The sequence below is a fragment of the Solanum dulcamara genome, chromosome 10 (assembly GCF_947179165.1).
Source record: "Solanum dulcamara chromosome 10, daSolDulc1.2, whole genome shotgun sequence".
Lineage (NCBI taxonomy): Eukaryota > Viridiplantae > Streptophyta > Magnoliopsida > Solanales > Solanaceae > Solanum > Solanum dulcamara.
Window position 1 is genome coordinate 52,585,343 of NC_077246.1, and position 7,591 is coordinate 52,592,933.

Genomic DNA, 7,591 nt, shown 5'->3' on the forward strand with positions numbered 1-7,591 from the left:
GCAATAATAAACCATGAATCAAAGAATGAAGAACGAATCTAAAACGAACGAAATATTTAATTCATGTTGAATTCTCAAAAATAGTGGTTTGAAATATGCTTCTTACATCTTTCAAGTCTCAAACAAATAGAAAAATAGTGTAACCCTAAAAATAAGACGTGTTAGGGTATTTATAGAATAAAAAACCAAATCTTAACCCATGCAGCTTTTCATGCTCTATGGTGTTGCCCCATGTACCTTGCCTTAGCTTCACTACTTGCTGATTTCCATTAGTTCCACAGATAGGTTTGCACGGGCCGTTCTGGTCACAACTTTCTGTTCAAGGCCTCATGGAGATATCCTTAGATTCTTCCCGGTTATACTCACCACCGTCCTTATGGTCAAAGTTCACGCCTCATTATCATTTCCATGTTCCGTGGTAGGTATCGTGAGGATCTTCTTGGCAACTCTTTTGACTCTTTTCAGTACATACTTCATGCTTCATCTTCATGACCCATGTGCTCTTCCACATCCCATGAAGGGCTATGTGGGAATACACTTGGACAAAAACTCTCTTACTTTCTTCTAGCACTGCATTTAATAGGCAACCACCAAGAAGTGTGTAAGACATCACGATTCATGGAGAGCATCGTGGCATTAGACCTTTCGCGAACTTTCAGCAAAAGCTCCTAATTCAACCCAATTCATGCGTGACTTACTTTTCCTGTAAAAAAAACATAAAAGCACATCATATTTACAAACACATGCTTGAAACCCACACAAATTCATCATTTGGAGTATTGAAAGTATCATAAATACGTGACACATCAACCCTTATTACCCATTACCCTTAAATTTATTTATCACATCAAAACTGACACTTCAAAGACGTAAGAAATCTCTACTTACCTCAAAACGATGTCCAAGCATTAAGTTACAAATTTTCCCTTCTATAACACTTCCGAATGGTCAAAATCTTAACTCTTTGGGATGAAAATACCTATTTTCTCTTCTTCTTGCTTCTCATTTTCTTCCGTTCTTTTCTTTTCTTTATTAGCAATGTCTTTCACAGCTTTTGTGTCATGCATTTTTTTTCCTGTTAGTTGTTGTGTTCTGCCGATGACTTATAGTCATGATTTTATTTATTTATTTTCCTTTTGGGGTTTGCCTACATGGATTCCTTTTTTTTCTTAATTTTTTTCCCTCTTATTATTTAATAAAAATTAAATAACTCTTAATCTAATTCAAAAATTGTATCATTCATTTTCGCGAGTCATAAATCACATATAAAAGCAATAAAAAGGATAAAATAGAAAAAATGGGTAAAATTCATAAAACGACTAGAGGGTCGGTACATCATCCACCACTGAAGCACACATTCGTCCTCGAACGAAAAGAAAAGAAAAGTGCATGAATTGTCAAATAGTTGAGAGTATTTACTATACATGTCAGACTAAACCTCCCAAGTGGCTTCCCCATAGGGCAATGCCTCCACTTCACCTTCATAGATGATATCCCCATGGATATCATATTTCTAACCTTACTGTAGAAAATAATTGTAGGTTATTCCTCAAATCCCATATATTTGGTCTAACTGTACCGAGTTCCATTGAATCATATGAGATCATCACCATATTATTATTCAACATCAAAAAATTAAATATCGAATGAAAACTTGATAAGTCTTGTGGCATAGTAAGCTCATAAGCCACGTCCTCAATATGTTGAATTCCCTCAAAGGGATCAACGAACCTAGGATTAGGCTTGTCTTTCTTCCTAAACTTGATAACACCCTTCATATGTACACTTTCAACAAAACTTTTCTCTAACCATGAACTCTAGATTATGAACCTTCAAATCTTTATAGATTTTTTGTCTACTTGAAACTGTGATAATTCAATCATTAATAAAGTTGACTTTATCTTAAATCTCTCAACAAGTCTATATTTCAAAGCTTGACCTCGAATGGATCGATCCAATCCATAGAAGAACGATATGTTCTACCATACAAAGTATCAAACAAGGTCATTTAGATGTTGCAATAGTAACTATTATTATAAGAAAACTCCACTAATAACAAGAATTGGTCCCAATGACCACCAAAATCAATCATATAAGCCCATAGCATATCTTTTATTATCTAGAATTGTCTCTCAAACTAGATATTCATTTCTGGATAAAAGATGTGTTAAGCTCCAACCGAGTACCTAGCTCATTCTATAAAGAGTATCATAATAGTAGTAAGAAAAGAAAAATGATCCCTATACAACAAAATAACCCCAAGAATTGGTATTAGTAGGTACTCGAGCTACTAAACCAAATAAGTAAGTACAAGGTTTATATAGATACAATAATAGTGCAACTGTCTCCGTATACAAAATAAAGACTTGTCCAAGATGAAATAGAAGGAGATAGGCAAATCCGAACTCCAAGGGCTCACCCAAGTCTCCAAAATACTAGAGATACTCCACATGATATCAAAATCAGCAAAGAAAAATCGTACTATGATCTGCAGGGTGAGAAAGTGTATTATAAGTACCAACAAGTGGAACTCAGTAGGCATCGACCAACTGAGATCCAAAGATAAAGCAAGTATAAAGAATATGTAAGCAAGGAATATATATCACAAGTAACTAACAAGAATAATATGGAAGCGTACAATAAGAAACATCTATTATAAGGAAGGGAGAAGATAGGAAACAAACAAGACATAAAGGACATATCTGGTGGCTCCATCTCATAACCTAAACACGACAACACACTATGAAGGAGGACAACTAGGTGACAACCTACTAACAGAAGTAAATACAAATATCACATAAAGGCCCAAACGACCGCATCAACTAAATCCCTAAACAAAAAAGTTAGATAACTAAGAACAAGGACAGTAACTACCTTCAAACAGGAGACCACCATTTATACCGCCACAAGTTAGCAAATAGCCAGACAATACCTTCTGAGCCCCTGTGTGCCAAGGAGGTTCACTCACAAACAGGTAAACCCATTCGACATTCCATACAACCGATAAGTATAAATAACTATGCTAGTGATAGGTAGTGCATATATGAATAAGAGTTATGCAATAAAACCAGTAGTACCTCCAGTGTCAGGTGCCTCATACCAAGATATATACACCTACTTCTAGTCCCAGTCAGGAAGTAGGACCCATGCATCTTTTTAGGATCGCCATGGGGGGCTCGGGAATGCCCTTATATACCTGTATGGTCCCGATCAAGGTCTTATATCAATATAGATATTAATTGTTTATTCGATCATTAAAAATTTGCTCCATTGAGGTGACCGGAGATAAATACTCAAATCAGTATAACATGGGTCGAGAACTCTCTCCGACCGAACCAAATTCATAAAATGAGCATATCCTCGATGCTCGAACCAATATCATAAAATGAGTGCACTATCGATGCCTCCAGTCCACTGAAAATAGTAGTAATAAAGGTAGTACGACCCCCATTCAAAAAAACAATATAAAATAGTTTGGGTTATAACCCAGCTTTCTCAAATCAATGCCAAGAACCAATGCATGCATCAGGGTCAATGACATTCGTGAGAAGACAAGGATCCAATGCAATATGTTCCATCACCAGCACCCAAACAATATGCACAATCACATAAAATAATGACGCCACAAGAACCTTACCCTCTAGAGCATAGAAATAGGACTAGCATATGCAATTGACCTCTAACCAAGGCCTAGGGCTCAAATCTAGTCCTATAACTCAACAACAAATCCCAAAAGGGAACTCAACCCTAACTAGGGAAAAAGAGGAGGAAATGAGGAAACAAGTACTCAACTAGTCAATTAATACCTCCAGATCCAACTGGGAATACAACCTCGAGATTATGAACACATCTTGTCCCATCAAACGACAAAAGAAAGCCTAAGGGATTCTAGCTCAAAATCCAGAAATGGGATCCAATGGTAATTCACAAGCCTAACTGGGTTAAAAAAACTACACCAAGGCTTAAAAATACGTGCTACAGAATAGAAGGACACTAGGTCTCAAAAATTTCTGCCCACAACAGCTATATCAACTAAGGGTCATCTCAAACTCAATTCTAAGGCACAAATCTGCCAACCACCATAAACATCAAATAAGCCATCTAAAATAAGCTAATCAAGGCCATGATGGCCCCTACTCTGACCCACCAGTAAGCAAGCCGACCCATATCCCAGAACTACGAGTAATGGAATGTCAAGGTAGAAGGCAAACACTTTAAATTAAAATTAGTAATAAAATAATAGGAACAAAAATTAATGGGCGAAAGCAAATCAAAATATATACAAACCAAAAGATCCATCCCAGAACTTGGAATTCACATGTATAAAGCTACTAAAAATGAGTACAAGTCCCAAAAGTGGACCACAGAATGAGACTATCTCAAAAATCAAAACACAAAAAAAATATAGAGAGAGAGGGCAATGGGTAAATCTAGAATGTTATATGCTCACTCTCGACTCCTATCATGACTGTAGTCGGCTCAAAATCAATGCTGATAGCTAGTATTCGGACCAACATCATGAAACTAGATGCAGAGTATAGTATGAGTATCAAAACAATAGGTACCAGTATGCATCATAGGCCGACTGAGCAAGGTAAGAAAAAGTAAACTGAAATGCAAGAAATTAATCACAACTAAAGATAGAAACAAGAAATCAAGGTAGGTATGTACATGAGTGTACTCAACAAACAAGGAGAATGAGAGAAACTAGTTAAATCAGTTGAGCTCTCATAAACCTGATGGGTACGCTCGTGCATAAGTCTAAAAGTAACAACCCAAATGTTCCCCCATAAGCCTGATAGGAGCAAAGATAGTTGAAGTGATACGAAAAAACCCAATAAAGTACCAATAGTGCCACAGTACCCTACGAATTTAAACCAGACCATTCAAAGAACCTAAAGCTTGCACCCAAAGCATGAAAGAGCTAAGGACTTAAGCTGGAGAATTATAAAAGGATTATGGACTTGAACTAATATTTGGACATAACCAAGAACTTAAACCAAAGTTTGGATGATCGTGGACTTGAATCACGTACAAAAGAGACTAAGGAGTTGAACCTATGTAATAGTAGCTATAGACTTGAACCAAGGCTAATAAGTATCTATGGACTTGAACCAGGGCTGATAGCAACAGTGGACTTGAACCAAGGCAAATCAAAGACAGGGACTTGAATCGAGGCAATAATACCAAGGAAAGGACTTAAACTGCTCCTGCTGGAGTGATTTGGAGATTTGAACTTCAAACAGACATGAAACAATTAGAATTAGGATCAATAGCCAATCGAGTCACGGGGAGTACCCCATTCCGAGTGCCATCAATAATTCACTCCATACTAAACCACATCTAACCAGAATCGATGAATAGACTTCCAAAACCAAGAATCAAATGATACGCAACCGATGAAAGGTAGGAAATTATGGAAGTAAGGTTCCAAGGCTATATTACTACCTAGATAAGGCCTAGACTATCAGATTCAAGTCTGATATATCAGTCTATAGGGAGATAAGTTGTCTGAAGAAACGTTAAAGAAGTTCCAAGGCCTAGCGGCACCAAAATTACTCAAGTCTAAGGAAATACTAGTCTAAGCCTAGACTAAGGCCAAAAATTCTTTCAAAGACATAAACCAAAGTCGCAATACACACAACTAGGTACGGATGATCAATAGTAACATGAGACATGCTTTAGTAGCATGAATTTATTTAAAATAGAGCCTACGACACGAATTCTAGGAATTTAGATTGCTTGACACCCAAATACCCCAAACTCATACAAATCAGAATACAAATGCCTAAGAATAATTAGTCTAAAGAGGAGAAAGTCATAGCCTACTTGTACACGGACCACGCGTGCTCCAACTCAATAAACCAAAGATTTTCCCTTTCGAACGGCCTTAGAATAACACAAAGCTATCAAAATAGAATCACAATATTAACACGGTCATTTTAGCACCCAGTTCACCAAATTCAAAGATAGACCAATTTTGGAGTCAAAAATGGTAATGTGGGACCCACTCTATAAATTATAGAATTGCCTTCGTAAAAAGGTCCTAAACACTACCCTGAAAATGTGTCCCAAAAATAAATATAATTCAGGGCTCAAATCAGCCCCAACAACTACATGCATAAAAATCGCATTCTAAGCTAAGAAATACACAATGGCAGTAGCTAATTTATGGATATTACCTTTGCTAATGCCTCCTCGACACTTCCTCACTGATTACCCATGAAGCCACAAAGATTCTGGACAATTAGAGCTTTGAATCACCAAAAATGGTGAAGAAACAAGAGAGAAATGACTATACAAATATCTAACACAAGGATGATCCCATTTCTGGAGGAGTAGAAAGTTTCCACAACCTAGGAGGGGTGTATAGGAAGCCAAAAAACATGGGCCTTTTTACATAATAACCATCCCCAAACAAGACTATCATGATCACGAAGTTCATGTTTTATAATCATGAAGACCAACTAGGTCAACTCCCAGTCAAATCTTCATCGCGATGCGGACAAGGGCCATGTGATCGTGATGCCTAGTAAGTGACCCTCTGTGAATGCCTGAGTTCTAAGTAAAAACCATTGAATATTTTAGCATGATTGGCGAGTCGCCAACCTTTCTCTCTACTTGCCCAGTATCTTCTTCCCCTTCTAATATTTACTGTACTTTTGGGCAATAGGTATTTTCTCGCAGAACAAGGTTGGCGAGTCTCCAACCTGATCATGCACTTGCCAAAGTTCCTAGTTTTCTCAGCAATTTTCTCTAAGCATTTTGAAGAGTTACTCTTACTCGCCTTCCTTAGTTGGCGAGTCACCAAGGACTTTATTTTCTACCAAAATGTCCCCGACCATTGAGCACATTTTTCAGAACTAAAGAGAGAGCCTTTAACCTTTTATGGCGAGTCGCATATGCTTGTTAGCGAGATGAAGACCAAAAATTTTCACAGTTTTCTCCTTTTTGACTTAGAAATCAACCTTTCAACTTTTGGGGCCTCACAAATACTAACACAACTATGATACTCTAGTTACCCAAAACATCCATCTCAAAAAGTTAAGCATTTGTAAATATTGTTTAAAAGTTGAGTTCCCATAAACTCAAGAATATTATCAAAATTCAAAATTAACTCCTTAGAATCTAAAAGTTACTATTCCAAAACTCTATCTAAAGGTCTAGAATAAGGGGATGCAACCCCGAAAATAATAAATATAAAAATAATTGTCTAAGTCCGAAGAAAGGACTAAAAAATAAATTGAACCCACAACAGCTTGAAAGAACTAGCTCATACTTGATTTCGACGATTACAAGTCTCTTAACTGAGGTCTCTCAATATCCGCTTGAATATGCCATGTATTCAACAAAAAATAATAGTTTAGTATTAGTACACAACCACAGTAAACTGTTAGGATCACGCGGCTAATTCCAGTAAATGAAATATGAACAAGAAACTATAACATAGTAAGACAAATAATATAGAAACACATTACAATTATGCCTCACCAGACTTTCAGTCCTTACCTTTTGAATTATTATACAAGTGAACATACTCAATCACAATGCAATAGTCAAAAATGGTCCTCTCTTGGAACCCATACCCAAA